Source organism: Pristiophorus japonicus, chromosome 1, assembly GCF_044704955.1.
Source record: "Pristiophorus japonicus isolate sPriJap1 chromosome 1, sPriJap1.hap1, whole genome shotgun sequence".
Taxonomy (NCBI): domain Eukaryota; kingdom Metazoa; phylum Chordata; class Chondrichthyes; family Pristiophoridae; genus Pristiophorus; species Pristiophorus japonicus.
Window position 1 is genome coordinate 476863934 of NC_091977.1, and position 19332 is coordinate 476883265.

Consider the following 19332-nt stretch of genomic DNA (forward strand, 5'->3'; position numbering starts at 1 on the left):
CTGCTTCAAGCCGGAGTGCAACCAACTACCTAAGCACGACTTTGCTTTGCTTTGTTTTCTACTGCACTGCTCCGCTCTCCCACCTGTGAATCGAAGGGATGCGACAGAGGTGCCTCTCTTTGGTGATTGTCTGCCTCATGCCTTGGAATCTGCCCGTCCTGTGCACCTGCTGATGTTGCAGCTATTTTTCACAGACTGGGCCAGTGGCGCAATGGATAACGCGTCTGACTACAGATCAGAAGATTGTAGGTTCGACTCCTACCTGGCTCGAGTATTTTTGCAATCTTTGCATTATGGCTTTGGATGCCACGTAAGCGAACATATTTGGTCAAACTGTCCAGCTCTTAAACTGGGAAGTACCTTCTTAGTGCAGTAGGCAGCACGTCAGTCTCATAATCTGAAGGTCCTGAATTCAATCCTTAGAAAAGGCATTGATACTTGTAAAGATGTTTTTCCTTCTTTCCATTTCAGCTGCATGCTTGCAAAAATCGAGAAGTTTTGCTGCGACAGCACACCAAAGGATTTGATGTCCCTCAGCCTGCGGTGACCTTCAGAAGCAGATGGGCTCACCCACACCTGACACAACTCTTGTGTCTGAACTATTAACTGAGCCAAAAGAACAGTGGAGAATGCAGGCATTGATCCCACTGCTTCACACATGCAAAGTCAGCGCTCTCTCATTTGAGCAAATTCCCCATTCACATCTGGTATTAGCTCCCAGTTTGCATCTGACTCGCCCCTTATCACTTGCCTCCTCGCTTCCATGACCAGCAGAAATCTCATGCTTCAGGTTGGCCCGCTCCCTGAACACTTTTCATGCTTTGCTCCAATTGCTCCAATCGACGTTACTGAGCAATAGCAAGCGAGCAAGGGCAGGACTGGAAGCCACGGATATGGTGAAAGACGCCAAGAAGAGCTCGAGCCTGCGGAAGGGAAGCGAGTTGAGCCGCCACGAGCGTGAGGGAGCAAGCGAGAGGCCTGTCTGACTGATGGACAGATGATTCTATTGCCTGAGGCTTTGCCTGAAAGAAAGTGCTGCCTCTTTTCATGCATTGCTGCTCAAAGGCACTCCCTGCTGACACACAGATGCAAGTGTTCAAGCAAAACGGCGAAGGCACTGTCCTGTGCCTCAGCTGCAACATGTTCAGCTGTAAACTGCTCGTCATATTAAGAGCTCTGCCTTCAGCGAATTGCCACTTACCACACACATACATACTTCAAAAGAATGCTCACTGCTTCAAGCCGGAGTGCAACCAACTACCTAAGCACGACTTTGCTTTGCTTTGTTTTCTACTGCACTGCTCCGCTCTCCCACCTGTGAATCGAAGGGATGTGACAGAGGTGCCTCTCTTTGGTGATTGTCTGCCTCATGCCTTGTAATCTGCCCGTCCTGTGCACCTGCTGATGTCGCAGCTATTTTTCACAAACTGGGCCAGTGGCGCAATGGATATCGCGTCTGACTACGGTTCAGAAGATTGTAGGTTCGACTCCTACCTGGCTCGAGTATTTTTGCAATCTTTGCATTATGGCTTTGGATGCCACGTAAGCGAACATATTTGGTCAAACTGTCCAGCTCGTAAACTGGTAAGTACCTTCTTAGTGCAGTAGGCAGCACGTCAGTCACATAATCTGAAGGTCCTCAGTTCAATCCTCAGAGAAAGGCATTGATACTTGTAAAGATGTCTTTCCTTCTTTCCATTTCAGCTGCATGCATGCAAAAATCGAGAAGTTTTGCTGCGACAGCACATCAAAGGATTTGATGTCCCTCAGCCTGCGGTGACCTTCAGAAGCAGATGGGCTCACCCACACCTGACACAACTCTTGTGTCTGAACTATTAACTGAGCCAAAAGAACAGTGGAGAATGCAGGCATTGATCCCACTGCCTCACACATGCAAAGTAAGCGCTCTCCCATTTGAGTAAATTCCCCATTCACATCTGGTATTAGCTCCCAGTTTGCACCTGACTCGCCCCTTATCACTTGCCTCCTCGCTTCCACGACCAGCAGAAATCTCCTGCTTCAGGTTGGCCTGCTCCCTGAACACTTTTCATGCTTTGCTCCAATCGACGTTACTGAGCAATAGCAAGCGAGCAAGGGCAGGACTGGAAGCCACGGATATGGTGAAAGACGCCAAGAAGAGCTCGAGCCTGCGGAAGGGAAGCGAGTTGAGCGCAACGTCGCAGCCGCCACGAGCGTGAGGGAGCAAGCGAGAGGCCTATCTGACTGATGGACAGATGATTCTATTGCCTGAGGCTTTGCCTGAAAGAAAGTGTTGCCTCTTTTCATGCATTGCTGCTCAAAGGCACTCCCTGCTGACACACAGATGCAAGTGTTCAAGCAAAACGGCGAAGGCACTGTCCTGTGCCTCAGCTGCAACATGTTCAGCTGTAAAATGCTCGTCATATTAAGAGCTCTGCCTTTAGCGAATTGCCACTTACCACACACATACATACTTCAAAAGAATGCTCACTGCTTCAAGCCGCAGTGCAACCAACTACCTAAGCACGACTTTGCTTTGCTTTGTTTTCTACTGCACTGCTCCGCTCTCCCACCTGTGAATCGAAGGGATGCGACAGAGGTGCCTCTCTTTGGTGATTGTCTGCCTCATGCCTTGTAATCTGCCCGTCCTGTGCACCTGCTGATGTCGCAGCTATTTTTCACAAACTGGGCCAGTGGCGCAATGGATATCGCGTCTGACTACGGATCAGACGATTGTAGGTTCGACTCCTACCTGGCTTGAGTATTTTTGCAATCTTTGCATTATGGCTTTGGATTCCACGTAAGCGAACATATGTGGTCAAACTGTCCAGCTCTTAAACACGTAAGTACCTTCTTAGTGCAGTAGGCAGCACGTCAGTCTCATAATCTGAAGGTCCTGAGTTCAATCCTTAGAAAAGGCATTGATACTTGTAAAGATGTTTTTCCTTCTTTCCATTTCAGCTGCATGCATGCAAAAATCGAGAAGTTTTGCTGCGACAGCACACCAAAGGATTTGATGTCCCTCAGCCTGCGGTGACCTTCAGAAGCAGATGGGCTCACCCACACCTGACACAACTCTTGTGTCTGAACTATTCACTGAGCCAAAAGAACAGTGGAGAATGCAGGCATTGATCCCACTGCCTCACACATGCAAAGTAAGCGCTCTCCCATTTGAGCAAATTCCCCATTCACATCTGGTATTAGCTCCCAGTTTGCATCTGAATCGCCCCTTATCACTGGCCTCCTCCCTTCCACGACCAGCAGAAATCTCCTGCTTCAGGTTGGCCTGCTCCCTGAACACTTTTCATGCTTTGCTCCAATCGACGTTACTGAGCAATAGCAAGCGAGCAAGGGCAGGACTGGAAGCCACGGATATGGTGAAAGATACCAAGAAGAGCTCGAGCCTGCGGAAGGGAAGCGAGTTGAGCGTAATGTCGCAGCCGCCACGAGCGTGAGGGAGCAAGCGAGAGCCCTTTCTGACTGATGGACAGATGATTCTATTGCCTGAGGCTTTGCCTGAAAGAAAGTGCTGCCTCTTTTCATGCATTGCTGCTCAAAGGCACTCCCTGCTGACACACAGATGCAAGTGTTCAAGCAAAACGGCGAAGGCACTGTCCTGTGCCTCAGCTGCAACATGTTCAGCTGTAAACTGCTCGTCATATTAAGAGCTCTGCCTTCAGCGAATTGCCACTTACCACACACATACATACTTCAAAAGAATGCTCACTGCTTCAAGCCGGAGTGCAACCAACTACCTAAGCACGACTTTGCTTTGCTTTGTTTTCTACTGCACTGCTCCGCTCTCCCACCTGTGAATCGAAGGGATGCGACAGAGGTGCCTCTCTTTGGTGATTGTCTGCCTCATGCCTTGGAATCTGCCCGTCCTGTGCACCTGCTGATGTTGCAGCTATTTTTCACAGACTGGGCCAGTGGCGCAATGGATAACGCGTCTGACTACAGATCAGAAGATTGTAGGTTCGACTCCTACCTGGCTCGAGTATTTTTGCAATCTTTGCATTATGGCTTTGGATGCCACGTAAGCGAACATATTTGGTCAAACTGTCCAGCTCTTAAACTGGGAAGTACCTTCTTAGTGCAGTAGGCAGCACGTCAGTCTCATAATCTGAAGGTCCTGAATTCAATCCTTAGAAAAGGCATTGATACTTGTAAAGATGTTTTTCCTTCTTTCCATTTCAGCTGCATGCTTGCAAAAATCGAGAAGTTTTGCTGCGACAGCACACCAAAGGATTTGATGTCCCTCAGCCTGCGGTGACCTTCAGAAGCAGATGGGCTCACCCACACCTGACACAACTCTTGTGTCTGAACTATTAACTGAGCCAAAAGAACAGTGGAGAATGCAGGCATTGATCCCACTGCTTCACACATGCAAAGTCAGCGCTCTCTCATTTGAGCAAATTCCCCATTCACATCTGGTATTAGCTCCCAGTTTGCATCTGACTCGCCCCTTATCACTTGCCTCCTCGCTTCCACGACCAGCAGAAATCTCATGCTTCAGGTTGGCCCGCTCCCTGAACACTTTTCATGCTTTGCTCCAATTGCTCCAATCGACGTTACTGAGCAATAGCAAGCGAGCAAGGGCAGGACTGGAAGCCACGGATATGGTGAAAGACGCCAAGAAGAGCTCGAGCCTGCGGAAGGGAAGCGAGTTGAGCCGCCACGAGCGTGAGGGAGCAAGCGAGAGGCCTGTCTGACTGATGGACAGATGATTCTATTGCCTGAGGCTTTGCCTGAAAGAAAGTGCTGCCTCTTTTCATGCATTGCTGCTCAAAGGCACTCCCTGCTGACACACAGATGCAAGTGTTCAAGCAAAACGGCGAAGGCACTGTCCTGTGCCTCAGCTGCAACATGTTCAGCTGTAAACTGCTCGTCATATTAAGAGCTCTGCCTTCAGCGAATTGCCACTTACCACACACATACATACTTCAAAAGAATGCTCACTGCTTCAAGCCGGAGTGCAACCAACTACCTAAGCACGACTTTGCTTTGCTTTGTTTTCTACTGCACTGCTCCGCTCTCCCACCTGTGAATCGAAGGGATGCGACAGAGGTGCCTCTCTTTGGTGATTGTCTGCCTCATGCCTTGTAATCTGCCCGTCCTGTGCACCTGCTGATGTCGCAGCTATTTTTCACAGACTGGGCCAGTGGCACAATGGATAACGCGTCTGACGACGGATCAGAAGATTGTAGGTTCGACTCCTACCTGGCTCGAGTATTTTTGCAATCTTTGCATTATGGCTTTGGATGCCACGTAAGCGAACATATTTGGTCAAACTGTCCAGCTCTTAAACTGGTAAGTGCCTTCTTAGTGCATTAGGCAGCACGTCAGTCTTGTTATCTAAAGGTCCTCAGTTCAATCCTTAGAGAAGGCATTGATACTTGTAAAGATGTCTTTCCTTCTTTCCATTTCAGCTGCATGCATGCAAAAATCGAGAAGTTTTGCTGCGACAGCACACCAAAGGATTTGATGTCCCTCAGCCTGCGGTGACCTTCAGAAGCAGATGGGCTCACCCACACCTGACACAACTCTTGTGTCTGAACTATTCACTGAGCCAAAAGAACAGTGGAGAATGCAGGCATTGATCCCACTGCCTCACACATGCAAAGTAAGCGCTCTCCCATTTGAGCAAATTCCCCATTCACATCTGGTATTAGCTCCCAGTTTGCATCTGAATCGCCCCTTATCACTGGCCTCCTCCCTTCCACGACCAGCAGAAATCTCCTGCTTCAGGTTGGCCTGCTCCCTGAACACTTTTCATGCTTTGCTCCAATCGACGTTACTGAGCAATAGCAAGCGAGCAAGGGCAGGACTGGAAGCCACGGATATGGTGAAAGACGCCAAGAAGAGCTCGAGCCTGCGGAAGGGAAGCGAGTTGAGCCGTCACGAGCGTGAGGGAGCAAGCGAGAGGCCTGTCTGACTGATGGACAGATGATTCTATTGCCTGAGGCTTTGCCTGAAAGAAAGTGCTGCCTCTTTTCATGCATTGCTGCTCAAAGGCACTCCCTGCTGACACACAGATGCAAGTGTTCAAGCAAAACGGCGAAGGCACTGTCCTGTGCCTCAGCTGCAACATGTTCAGCTGTAAACTGCTCGTCATATTAAGAGCTCTGCCTTCAGCGAATTGCCACTTACCACACACATACATACTTCAAAAGAATGCTCACTGCTTCAAGCCGGAGTGCAACCAACTACCTCAGGACGACTTTGCTTTGCTTTGTTTTCTACTGCACTGCTCCGCTCTCCCACCTGTGAATCGAAGGGATGTGACAGAGGTGCCTCTCTTTGGTGATTGTCTGCCTCATGCCTTGTAATCTGCCCGTCCTGTGCACCTGCTGATGTCGCAGCTATTTTTCACAAACTGGGCCAGTGGCGCAATGGATATCGCGTCTGACTACGGTTCAGAAGATTGTAGGTTCGACTCCTACCTGGCTCGAGTATTTTTGCAATCTTTGCATTATGGCTTTGGATGCCACGTAAGCGAACATATTTGGTCAAACTGTCCAGCTCGTAAACTGGTAAGTACCTTCTTAGTGCAGTAGGCAGCACGTCAGTCACATAATCTGAAGGTCCTCAGTTCAATCCTCAGAGAAAGGCATTGATACTTGTAAAGATGTCTTTCCTTCTTTCCATTTCAGCTGCATGCATGCAAAAATCGAGAAGTTTTGCTGCGACAGCACATCAAAGGATTTGATGTCCCTCAGCCTGCGGTGACCTTCAGAAGCAGATGGGCTCACCCACACCTGACACAACTCTTGTGTCTGAACTATTAACTGAGCCAAAAGAACAGTGGAGAATGCAGGCATTGATCCCACTGCCTCACACATGCAAAGTAAGCGCTCTCCCATTTGAGTAAATTCCCCATTCACATCTGGTATTAGCTCCCAGTTTGCACCTGACTCGCCCCTTATCACTTGCGTCCTCGCTTCCACGACCAGCAGAAATCTCCTGCTTCAGGTTGGCCTGCTCCCTGAACACTTTTCATGCTTTGCTCCAATCGACGTTACTGAGCAATAGCAAGCGAGCAAGGGCAGGACTGGAAGCCACGGATATGGTGAAAGACGCCAAGAAGAGCTCGAGCCTGCGGAAGGGAAGCGAGTTGAGCGCAACGTCGCAGCCGCCACGAGCGTGAGGGAGCAAGCGAGAGGCCTGTCTGACTGATGGACAGATGATTCTATTGCCTGAGGCTTTGCCTGAAAGAAAGTGCTGCCTCTTTTCATGCATTGCTGCTCAAAGGCACTCCCTGCTGACACACAGATGCAAGTGTTCAAGCAAAACGGCGAAGGCACTGTCCTGTGCCTCAGCTGCAACATGTTCAGCTGTAAACTGCTCGTCATATTAAGAGCTCTGCCTTCAGCGAATTGCCACTTACCACACACATACATACTTCAAAAGAATGCTCACTGCTTCAAGCCGGAGTGCAACCAACTACCTAAGCACGACTTTGCTTTGCTTTGTTTTCTACTGCACTGCTCCGCTCTCCCACCTGTGAATCGAAGGCATGTGACAGAGGTGCCTCTCTTTGGTGATTGTCTGCCTCATGCCTTGTAATCTGCCCGTCCTGTGCACCTGCTGATGTCGCAGCTATTTTTCACAAACTGGGCCAGTGGCGCAATGGATATCGCGTCTGACTACGGTTCAGAAGATTGTAGGTTCGACTCCTACCTGGCTCGAGTATTTTTGCAATCTTTGCATTATGGCTTTGGATGCCACGTAAGCGAACATATTTGGTCAAACTGTCCAGCTCGTAAACTGGTAAGTACCTTCTTAGTGCAGTAGGCAGCACGTCAGTCACATAATCTGAAGGTCCTCAGTTCAATCCTCAGAGAAAGGCATTGATACTTGTAAAGATGTCTTTCCTTCTTTCCATTTCAGCTGCATGCATGCAAAAATCGAGAAGTTTTGCTGCGACAGCACATCAAAGGATTTGATGTCCCTCAGCCTGCGGTGACCTTCAGAAGCAGATGGGCTCACCCACACCTGACACAACTCTTGTGTCTGAACTATTAACTGAGCCAAAAGAACAGTGGAGAATGCAGGCATTGATCCCACTGCCTCACACATGCAAAGTAAGCGCTCTCCCATTTGAGTAAATTCCCCATTCACATCTGGTATTAGCTCCCAGTTTGCACCTGACTCGCCCCTTATCACTTGCCTCCTCGCTTCCACGACCAGCAGAAATCTCCTGCTTCAGGTTGGCCTGCTCCCTGAACACTTTTCATGCTTTGCTCCAATCGACGTTACTGAGCAATAGCAAGCGAGCAAGGGCAGGACTGGAAGCCACGGATATGGTGAAAGACGCCAAGAAGAGCTCGAGCCTGCGGAAGGGAAGCGAGTTGAGCGCAACGTCGCAGCCGCCACGAGCGTGAGGGAGCAAGCGAGAGGCCTATCTGACTGATGGACAGATGATTCTATTGCCTGAGGCTTTGCCTGAAAGAAAGTGTTGCCTCTTTTCATGCATTGCTGCTCAAAGGCACTCCCTGCTGACACACAGATGCAAGTGTTCAAGCAAAACGGCGAAGGCACTGTCCTGTGCCTCAGCTGCAACATGTTCAGCTGTAAAATGCTCGTCATATTAAGAGCTCTGCCTTTAGCGAATTGCCACTTACCACACACATACATACTTCAAAAGAATGCTCACTGCTTCAAGCCGCAGTGCAACCAACTACCTAAGCACGACTTTGCTTTGCTTTGTTTTCTACTGCACTGCTCCGCTCTCCCACCTGTGAATCGAAGGGATGCGACAGAGGTGCCTCTCTTTGGTGATTGTCTGCCTCATGCCTTGTAATCTGCCCGTCCTGTGCACCTGCTGATGTCGCAGCTATTTTTCACAAACTGGGCCAGTGGCGCAATGGATATCGCGTCTGACTACGGATCAGACGATTGTAGGTTCGACTCCTACCTGGCTTGAGTATTTTTGCAATCTTTGCATTATGGCTTTGGATTCCACGTAAGCGAACATATGTGGTCAAACTGTCCAGCTCTTAAACACGTAAGTACCTTCTTAGTGCAGTAGGCAGCACGTCAGTCTCATAATCTGAAGGCCCTGAGTTCAATCCTTAGAAAAGGCATTGATACTTGTAAAGATGTTTTTCCTTCTTTCCATTTCAGCTGCATGCATGCAAAAATCGAGAAGTTTTGCTGCGACAGCACACCAAAGGATTTGATGTCCCTCAGCCTGCGGTGACCTTCAGAAGCAGATGGGCTCACCCACACCTGACACAACTCTTGTGTCTGAACTATTCACTGAACCAAAAGAACAGTGGAGAATGCAGGCATTGATCCCACTGCCTCACACATGCAAAGTAAGCGCTCTCCCATTTGAGCAAATTCCCCATTCACATCTGGTATTAGCTCCCAGTTTGCATCTGAATCGCCCCTTATCACTGGCCTCCTCCCTTCCACGACCAGCAGAAATCTCCTGCTTCAGGTTGGCCTGCTCCCTGAACACTTTTCATGCTTTGCTCCAATCGACGTTACTGAGCAATAGCAGGCGATCAAGGGCAGCACTGGAAGCCACGGATATGGTGAAAGACGCCAAGAAGAGCTCGAGCCTGCGGAAGGGAAGCGAGTTGAGCGTAACGTCGCAGCCGCCACGAGCGTGAGGGAGCAAGCGAGAGGCCTGTCTGACTGATGGACAGATGATTCTATTGCCTGAGGCTTTGCCTGAAAGAAAGTGCTGCCTCTTTTCATGCATTGCTGCTCAAAGGCACTCCCTGCTGACACACAGATGCAAGTGTTCAAGCAAAACGGCGAAGGCACTGTCCTGTGCCTCAGCTGCAACATGTTCAGCTGTAAACTGCTCGTCATATTAAGAGCTCTGCCTTCAGCGAATTGCCACTTACCACACACATACATACTTCAAAAGAATGCTCACTGCTTCAAGCCGGAGTGCAACCAACTACCTCAGGACGACTTTGCTTTGCTTTTTTTTCTACTGCACTGCTCCGCTCTCCCACCTGTGAATCGAAGGGATGCGACAGAGGTGCCTCTCTTTGGTGATTGTCTGCCTCATGCCTTGTAATCTGCCCGTCCTGTGCACCTGCTGATGTCGCAGCTATTTTTCACAAACTGGGCCAGTGGCGCAATGGATATCGCGTCTGACTACGGTTCAGAAGATTGTAGGTTCGACTCCTACCTGGCTCGAGTATTTTTGCAATCTTTGCATTATGGCTTTGGATGCCACGTAAGCGAACATATTTGGTCAAACTGTCCAGCTCGTAAACTGGTAAGTACCTTCTTAGTGCAGTAGGCAGCACGTCAGTCACATAATCTGAAGGTCCTCAGTTCAATCCTCAGAGAAAGGCATTGATACTTGTAAAGATGTCTTTCCTTCTTTCCATTTCAGCTGCATGCATGCAAAAATCGAGAAGTTTTGCTGCGACAGCACATCAAAGGATTTGATGTCCCTCAGCCTGCGGTGACCTTCAGAAGCAGATGGGCTCACCCACACCTGACACAACTCTTGTGTCTGAACTATTAACTGAGCCAAAAGAACAGTGGAGAATGCAGGCATTGATCCCACTGCCTCACACATGCAAAGTAAGCGCTCTCCCATTTGAGTAAATTCCTCATTCACATCTGGTATTAGCTCCCAGTTTGCACCTGACTCGCCCCTTATCACTTGCCTCCTCGCTTCCACGACCAGCAGAAATCTCCTGCTTCAGGTTGGCCTGCTCCCTGAACACTTTTCATGCTTTGCTCCAATCGACGTTACTGAGCAATAGCAAGCGAGCAAGGGCAGGACTGGAAGCCACGGATATGGTGAAAGACGCCAAGAAGAGCTCGAGCCTGCGGAAGGGAAGCGAGTTGAGCGCAACGTCGCAGCCGCCACGAGCGTGAGGGAGCAAGCGAGAGGCCTATCTGACTGATGGACAGATGATTCTATTGCCTGAGGCTTTGCCTGAAAGAAAGTGTTGCCTCTTTTCATGCATTGCTGCTCAAAGGCACTCCCTGCTGACACACAGATGCAAGTGTTCAAGCAAAACGGCGAAGGCACTGTCCTGTGCCTCAGCTGCAACATGTTCAGCTGTAAAATGCTCGTCATATTAAGAGCTCTGCCTTTAGCGAATTGCCACTTACCACACACATACATACTTCAAAAGAATGCTCACTGCTTCAAGCCGCAGTGCAACCAACTACCTAAGCACGACTTTGCTTTGCTTTGTTTTCTACTGCACTGCTCCGCTCTCCCACCTGTGAATCGAAGGGATGCGACAGAGGTGCCTCTCTTTGGTGATTGTCTGCCTCATGCCTTGTAATCTGCCCGTCCTGTGCACCTGCTGATGTCGCAGCTATTTTTCACAAACTGGGCCAGTGGCGCAATGGATATCGCGTCTGACTACGGATCAGACGATTGTAGGTTCGACTCCTACCTGGCTTGAGTATTTTTGCAATCTTTGCATTATGGCTTTGGATTCCACGTAAGCGAACATATGTGGTCAAACTGTCCAGCTCTTAAACACGTAAGTACCTTCTTAGTGCAGTAGGCAGCACGTCAGTCTCATAATCTGAAGGCCCTGAGTTCAATCCTTAGAAAAGGCATTGATACTTGTAAAGATGTTTTTCCTTCTTTCCATTTCAGCTGCATGCATGCAAAAATCGAGAAGTTTTGCTGCGACAGCACACCAAAGGATTTGATGTCCCTCAGCCTGCGGTGACCTTCAGAAGCAGATGGGCTCACCCACACCTGACACAACTCTTGTGTCTGAACTATTCACTGAACCAAAAGAACAGTGGAGAATGCAGGCATTGATCCCACTGCCTCACACATGCAAAGTAAGCGCTCTCCCATTTGAGCAAATTCCCCATTCACATCTGGTATTAGCTCCCAGTTTGCATCTGAATCGCCCCTTATCACTGGCCTCCTCCCTTCCACGACCAGCAGAAATCTCCTGCTTCAGGTTGGCCTGCTCCCTGAACACTTTTCATGCTTTGCTCCAATCGACGTTACTGAGCAATAGCAGGCGATCAAGGGCAGCACTGGAAGCCACGGATATGGTGAAAGACGCCAAGAAGAGCTCGAGCCTGCGGAAGGGAAGCGAGTTGAGCGTAACGTCGCAGCCGCCACGAGCGTGAGGGAGCAAGCGAGAGGCCTGTCTGACTGATGGACAGATGATTCTATTGCCTGAGGCTTTGCCTGAAAGAAAGTGCTGCCTCTTTTCATGCATTGCTGCTCAAAGGCACTCCCTGCTGACACACAGATGCAAGTGTTCAAGCAAAACGGCGAAGGCACTGTCCTGTGCCTCAGCTGCAACATGTTCAGCTGTAAACTGCTCGTCATATTAAGAGCTCTGCCTTCAGCGAATTGCCACTTACCACACACATACATACTTCAAAAGAATGCTCACTGCTTCAAGCCGGAGTGCAACCAACTACCTCAGGACGACTTTGCTTTGCTTTTTTTTCTACTGCACTGCTCCGCTCTCCCACCTGTGAATCGAAGGGATGCGACAGAGGTGCCTCTCTTTGGTGATTGTCTGCCTCATGCCTTGTAATCTGCCCGTCCTGTGCACCTGCTGATGTCGCAGCTATTTTTCACAAACTGGGCCAGTGGCGCAATGGATATCGCGTCTGACTACGGTTCAGAAGATTGTAGGTTCGACTCCTACCTGGCTCGAGTATTTTTGCAATCTTTGCATTATGGCTTTGGATGCCACGTAAGCGAACATATTTGGTCAAACTGTCCAGCTCGTAAACTGGTAAGTACCTTCTTAGTGCAGTAGGCAGCACGTCAGTCACATAATCTGAAGGTCCTCAGTTCAATCCTCAGAGAAAGGCATTGATACTTGTAAAGATGTCTTTCCTTCTTTCCATTTCAGCTGCATGCATGCAAAAATCGAGAAGTTTTGCTGCGACAGCACATCAAAGGATTTGATGTCCCTCAGCCTGCGGTGACCTTCAGAAGCAGATGGGCTCACCCACACCTGACACAACTCTTGTGTCTGAACTATTAACTGAGCCAAAAGAACAGTGGAGAATGCAGGCATTGATCCCACTGCCTCACACATGCAAAGTAAGCGCTCTCCCATTTGAGTAAATTCCTCATTCACATCTGGTATTAGCTCCCAGTTTGCACCTGACTCGCCCCTTATCACTTGCCTCCTCGCTTCCACGACCAGCAGAAATCTCCTGCTTCAGGTTGGCCTGCTCCCTGAACACTTTTCATGCTTTGCTCCAATCGACGTTACTGAGCAATAGCAAGCGAGCAAGGGCAGGACTGGAAGCCACGGATATGGTGAAAGACGCCAAGAAGAGCTCGAGCCTGCGGAAGGGAAGCGAGTTGAGCGCAACGTCGCAGCCGCCACGAGCGTGAGGGAGCAAGCGAGAGGCCTATCTGACTGATGGACAGATGATTCTATTGCCTGAGGCTTTGCCTGAAAGAAAGTGTTGCCTCTTTTCATGCATTGCTGCTCAAAGGCACTCCCTGCTGACACACAGATGCAAGTGTTCAAGCAAAACGGCGAAGGCACTGTCCTGTGCCTCAGCTGCAACATGTTCAGCTGTAAAATGCTCGTCATATTAAGAGCTCTGCCTTTAGCGAATTGCCACTTACCACACACATACATACTTCAAAAGAATGCTCACTGCTTCAAGCCGCAGTGCAACCAACTACCTAAGCACGACTTTGCTTTGCTTTGTTTTCTACTGCACTGCTCCGCTCTCCCACCTGTGAATCGAAGGGATGCGACAGAGGTGCCTCTCTTTGGTGATTGTCTGCCTCATGCCTTGTAATCTGCCCGTCCTGTGCACCTGCTGATGTCGCAGCTATTTTTCACAAACTGGGCCAGTGGCGCAATGGATATCGCGTCTGACTACGGATCAGACGATTGTAGGTTCGACTCCTACCTGGCTTGAGTATTTTTGCAATCTTTGCATTATGGCTTTGGATTCCACGTAAGCGAACATATGTGGTCAAACTGTCCAGCTCTTAAACACGTAAGTACCTTCTTAGTGCAGTAGGCAGCACGTCAGTCTCATAATCTGAAGGTCCTGAGTTCAATCCTTAGAAAAGGCATTGATACTTGTAAAGATGTTTTTCCTTCTTTCCATTTCAGCTGCATGCATGCAAAAATCGAGAAGTTTTGCTGCGACAGCACACCAAAGGATTTGATGTCCCTCAGCCTGCGGTGACCTTCAGAAGCAGATGGGCTCACCCACACCTGACACAACTCTTGTGTCTGAACTATTCACTGAGCCAAAAGAACAGTGGAGAATGCAGGCATTGATCCCACTGCCTCACACATGCAAAGTAAGCGCTCTCCCATTTGAGCAAATTCCCCATTCACATCTGGTATTAGCTCCCAGTTTGCATCTGAATCGCCCCTTATCACTGGCCTCCTCCCTTCCACGACCAGCAGAAATCTCCTGCTTCAGGTTGGCCTGCTCCCTGAACACTTTTCATGCTTTGCTCCAATCGACGTTACTGAGCAATAGCAGGCGAGCAAGGGCAGCACTGGAAGCCACGGATATGGTGAAAGACGCCAAGAAGAGCTCGAGCCTGCGGAAGGGAAGCGAGTTGAGCGTAACGTCGCAGCCGCCACGAGCGTGAGGGAGCAAGCGAGAGGCCTGTCTGACTGATGGACAGATGATTCTATTGCCTGAGGCTTTGCCTGAAAGAAAGTGCTGCCTCTTTTCATGCATTGCTGCTCAAAGGCACTCCCTGCTGACACACAGATGCAAGTGTTCAAGCAAAACGGCGAAGGCACTGTCCTGTGCCTCAGCTGCAACATGTTCAGCTGTAAAATGCTCGTCATATTAAGAGCTCTGCCTTTAGCGAATTGCCACTTACCACACACATACATACTTCAAAAGAATGCTCACTGCTTCAAGCCGGAGTGCAACCAACTACCTAAGCACGACTTTGCTTTGCTTTGTTTTCTACTGCACTGCTCCGCTCTCCCACCTGTGAATCGAAGGGATGCGACAGAGGTGCCTCTCTTTGGTGATTGTCTGCCTCATGCCTTGTAATCTGCCCGTCCTGTGCACCTGCTGATGTCGCAGCTATTTTTCACAGACTGGGCCAGTGGCGCAATGGATAACACGTCTGACTACGGATCAGAAGATTGTCGGTTCGACTCCTACCTGGCTTGAGTATCTTTGCATTATGGCTTTGGATTCCACGTAAGCGAACATATGTGGTCAAACTGTCCAGCTCTTAAACTGGGAAGTACCTTCTTAGTGTAGTAGGCAGCACGTCAGTCTCATTATCTGAAGGTCCTCAATTCAATCCTTAGAGAAGGCATTGATACTTGTAAAGATGTTTTTCCTTCTTTCCATTTCAGCTGCATGCATGCAAAAATCGAGAAGTTTTGCTGCGACAGCACACCAAAGGATTTGATGTCCCTCAGCCTGCGGTGACCTTCAGAAGCAGATGGGCTCACCCACACCTGACACAACTCTTGTATCTGAACTATTCACTGAGCCAAAAGAACAGTGGAGAATGCAGGCATTGATCCCACTGCCTCACACATGCAAAGTAAGCGCTCTCCCATTTGAGCAAATTCCCCATTCACATCTGGTATTAGCTCCCAGTTTGCATCTGAATCGCCCCTTATCACTGGCCTCCTCCCTTCCACGACCAGCAGAAATCTCCTGCTTCAGGTTGGCCTGCTCCCTGAACAATTTTCATGCTTTGCTCCAATCGACGTTACTGAGCAATAGCAAGCGAGCAAGGGCAGGACTGGAAGCCACGGATATGGTGAAAGATACCAAGAAGAGCTCGAGCCTGCGGAAGGGAAGCGAGTTGAGCGTAATGTCGCAGCCGCCACGAGCGTGAGGGAGCAAGCGAGAGCCCTTTCTGACTGATGGACAGATGATTCTATTGCCTGAGGCTTTGCCTGAAAGAAAGTGCTGCCTCTTTTCATGCATTGCTGCTCAAAGGCACTCCCTGCTGACACACAGATGCAAGTGTTCAAGCAAAACGGCGAAGGCACTGTCCTGTGCCTCAGCTGCAACATGTTCAGCTGTAAACTGCTCGTCATATTAAGAGCTCTGCCTTCAGCGAATTGCCACTTACCACACACATACATACTTCAAAAGAATGCTCACTGCTTCAAGCCGGAGTGCAACCAACTACCTAAGCACGACTTTGCTTTGCTTTGTTTTCTACTGCACTGCTCCGCTCTCCCACCTGTGAATCGAAGGGATGCGACAGAGGTGCCTCTCTTTGGTGATTGTCTGCCTCATACCTTGTAATCTGCCCGTCCTGTGCACCTGCTGATGTCGCAGCTATTTTTCACAGACTGGGCCAGTGGCACAATGGATAACGCGTCTGACGACGGATCAGAAGATTGTAGGTTCGACTCCTACCTGGCTCGAGTATTTTTGCAATCTTTGCATTATGGCTTTGGATGCCACGTAAGCGAACATATTTGGTCAAACTGTCCAGCTCTTAAACTGGTAAGTGCCTTCTTAGTGCATTAGGCAGCACGTCAGTCTCGTTATCTAAAGGTCCTCAGTTCAATCCTTAGAGAAGGCATTGATACTTGTAAAGATGTTTTTCCTTCTTTCCATTTCAGCTGCATGCATGCAAAAATCGAGAAGTTTTGCTGCGACAGCACACCAAAGGATTTGATGTCCCTCAGCCTGCGGTGACCTTCAGAAGCAGATGGGCTCACCCACACCTGACACAACTCTTGTGTCTGAACTATTAACTGAGCCAAAAGAACAGTGGAGAATGCAGGCATTGATCCCACTGTCTCACACATGCAAAGTAAGCGCTCTCCCATTTGAGCAAATTCCTCATTCACATCTGGTATTAGCTCCCAGTTTGCATCTGACTCGCCCCTTATCACTTGCCTCCTCGCTTCCACGACCAGCAGAAATCTCCTGCTTCAGGTTGGCCCGCTCCCTGAACACTTTTCATGCTTTGCTCCAATCGACGTTACTGAGCAATAGCAGGCGAGCAAGGGCAGCACTGGAAGCCACGGATATGGTGAAAGACGCCAAGAAGAGCTCGAGCCTGCGGAAGGGAAGCGAGTTGAGCGTAACGTCGCAGCCGCCACGAGCGTGAGGGAGCAAGCGAGAGGCCTGTCTGACTGATGGACAGATGATTCTATTGCCTGAGGCTTTGCCTGAAAGAAAGTGCTGCCTCTTTTCATGCATTGCTGCTCAAAGGCACTCCCTGCTGACACACAGATGCAAGTGTTCAAGCAAAACGGCGAAGGCACTGTCCTGTGCCTCAGCTGCAACATGTTCAGCTGTGAACTGCTCGTCATATTAAGAGCTCTGCCTTCAGCGAATTGCCACTTACCACACACATACATACTTCAAAAGAATGCTCACTGCTTCAAGCCGCAGTGCAACCAACTACCTAAGCACGACTTTGCTTTGCTTTGTTTTCTACTGCACTGCTCCGCTCTCCCACCTGTGAATCGAAGGGATGCGACAGAGGTGCCTCTCTTTGGTGATTGTCTGCCTCATGCCTTGTAATCTGCCCGTCCTGTGCACCTGCTGATGTCGCAGCTATTTTTCACAGACTGGGCCAGTGGCGCAATGGATAATACGTCTGACTACGGATCAGAAGATTGTAGGTTCGACTCCTACCTGGCTTGAGTATTTTTGCAATCTTTGCATTACGGCTTTGGATTCCACGTAAGCGAACATATGTGGTCAAACTGTCCAGCTCTTAAACAGGTAAGTACCTTCTTAGTGCAGTAGGCAGCACGTCAGTCTCATAATCTGAAGGTCCTGAGTTCAATCCTTAGAAAAGGCATTGATACTTGTAAAGATGTTTTTCCTTCTTTCCATTTCAGCTGCATGCATGCAAAAATCGAGAAGTTTTGCTGCGACAGCACACCAAAGGATTTGATGTCCCTCAGCCTGCGGTGACCTTCAGAAGCAGATGGGCTCACCCACACCTGACACAACTCTTGTGTCTGAACTATTCACTGAGCCAAAAGAACAGTGGAGAATGCAGGCATTGATCCCACTGCCTCACACATGCAAAGTAAGCGCTCTCCCATTTGAGCAAATTCCCCATTCACATCTGGTATTAGCTCCCAGTTTGCATCTGAATCGCCCCTTATCACTGGCCTCCTCCCTTCCACGACCAGCAGAAATCTCCTGCTTCAGGTTGGCCTGCTCCCTGAACACTTTTCATGCTTTGCTCCAATCGACGTTACTGAGCAATAGCAAGCGAGCAAGGGCAGGACTGGAAGCCACGGATATGGTGAAAGATTCCAAGAAGAGCTCGAGCCTGCGGAAGGGAAGCGAGTTGAGCGTAATGTCGCAGCCGCCACGAGCGTGAGGGAGCAAGCGAGAGGCCTGTCTGACTGATGGACAGATGATTCTATTGCCTGAGGCTTTGCCTGAAAGAAGGTGCTGCCTCTTTTCATGCATTGCTGCTCAAAGGCACTCCCTGCTGACACACAGATGCAAGTGTTCAAGCAAAACGGCGAAGGCACTGTCCTGTGCCTCAGCTGCAACATGTTCAGCTGTAAACTGCTCGTCATATTAAGAGCTCTGCCTTCAGCGAATTGCCACTTACCACACACATACATACTTCAAAAGAATGCTCACTGCTTCAAGCCGGAGTGCAACCAACTACCTAAGCACGACTTTGCTTTGCTTTGTTTTCTACTGCACTGCTCCGCTCTCCCACCTGTGAATCGAAGGGATGCGACAGAGGTGCCTCTCTTTGGTGATTGTCTGCCTCATACCTTGTAATCTGCCCGTCCTGTGCACCTGCTGATGTCGCAGCTATTTTTCACAGACTGGGCCAGTGGCACAATGGATAACGCGTCTGACGACGGATCAGAAGATTGTAGGTTCGACTCCTACCTGGCTCGAGTATTTTTGCAATCTTTGCATTATGGCTTTGGATGCCACGTAAGCGAACATATTTGGTCAAACTGTCCAGCTCTTAAACTGGTAAGTGCCTTCTTAGTGCATTAGGCAGCACGTCAGTCTCGTTATCTAAAGGTCCTCAGTTCAATCCTTAGAGAAGGCATTGATACTTGTAAAGATGTTTTTCCTTCTTTCCATTTCAGCTGCATGCATGCAAAAATCGAGAAGTTTTGCTGCGACAGCACACCAAAGGATTTGATGTCCCTCAGCCTGCGGTGACCTTCAGAAGCAGATGGGCTCACCCACACCTGACACAACTCTTGTGTCTGAACTATTAACTGAGCCAAAAGAACAGTGGAGAATGCAGGCATTGATCCCACTGTCTCACACATGCAAAGTAAGCGCTCTCCCATTTGAGCAAATTCCTCATTCACATCTGGTATTAGCTCCCAGTTTGCATCTGACTCGCCCCTTATCACTTGCCTCCTCGCTTCCACGACCAGCAGAAATCTCCTGCTTCAGGTTGGCCCGCTCCCTGAACACTTTTCA

The 19332-nt window shown here is 49.3% G+C and overlaps 11 non-coding genes across 11 annotated transcripts; all 11 read left to right on the forward strand.

Moving 5' to 3' along the window:
* The first annotated feature begins 197 nt into the window (after window positions 1-197).
* On the forward strand, window positions 198-270 carry trnac-aca (transfer RNA cysteine (anticodon ACA)). The gene has a single exon. It is a non-coding gene; the product is annotated as a tRNA-Cys (tRNA).
* Window positions 271-1429: 1159 nt separating this feature from the next.
* trnar-acg (transfer RNA arginine (anticodon ACG)) lies at window positions 1430-1502 on the forward strand. The gene has a single exon. It is a non-coding gene; the product is annotated as a tRNA-Arg (tRNA).
* A 1164-nt stretch (window positions 1503-2666) lies between these two features.
* On the forward strand, window positions 2667-2739 carry trnar-acg (transfer RNA arginine (anticodon ACG)). Its single transcript has one exon. It is a non-coding gene; the product is annotated as a tRNA-Arg (tRNA).
* A 1163-nt stretch (window positions 2740-3902) lies between these two features.
* On the forward strand, window positions 3903-3975 carry trnac-aca (transfer RNA cysteine (anticodon ACA)). Its single transcript has one exon. It is a non-coding gene; the product is annotated as a tRNA-Cys (tRNA).
* Window positions 3976-6357: 2382 nt separating this feature from the next.
* Window positions 6358-6430, forward strand: trnar-acg (transfer RNA arginine (anticodon ACG)). Its single transcript has one exon. It is a non-coding gene; the product is annotated as a tRNA-Arg (tRNA).
* A 1164-nt stretch (window positions 6431-7594) lies between these two features.
* On the forward strand, window positions 7595-7667 carry trnar-acg (transfer RNA arginine (anticodon ACG)). The gene has a single exon. It is a non-coding gene; the product is annotated as a tRNA-Arg (tRNA).
* A 1164-nt stretch (window positions 7668-8831) lies between these two features.
* Window positions 8832-8904, forward strand: trnar-acg (transfer RNA arginine (anticodon ACG)). The gene has a single exon. It is a non-coding gene; the product is annotated as a tRNA-Arg (tRNA).
* Window positions 8905-10067: 1163 nt separating this feature from the next.
* Window positions 10068-10140, forward strand: trnar-acg (transfer RNA arginine (anticodon ACG)). The gene has a single exon. It is a non-coding gene; the product is annotated as a tRNA-Arg (tRNA).
* Window positions 10141-11304: 1164 nt separating this feature from the next.
* trnar-acg (transfer RNA arginine (anticodon ACG)) lies at window positions 11305-11377 on the forward strand. Its single transcript has one exon. It is a non-coding gene; the product is annotated as a tRNA-Arg (tRNA).
* Window positions 11378-12540: 1163 nt separating this feature from the next.
* On the forward strand, window positions 12541-12613 carry trnar-acg (transfer RNA arginine (anticodon ACG)). Its single transcript has one exon. It is a non-coding gene; the product is annotated as a tRNA-Arg (tRNA).
* A 1164-nt stretch (window positions 12614-13777) lies between these two features.
* trnar-acg (transfer RNA arginine (anticodon ACG)) lies at window positions 13778-13850 on the forward strand. The gene has a single exon. It is a non-coding gene; the product is annotated as a tRNA-Arg (tRNA).
* Window positions 13851-19332: the final 5482 nt, after the last annotated feature.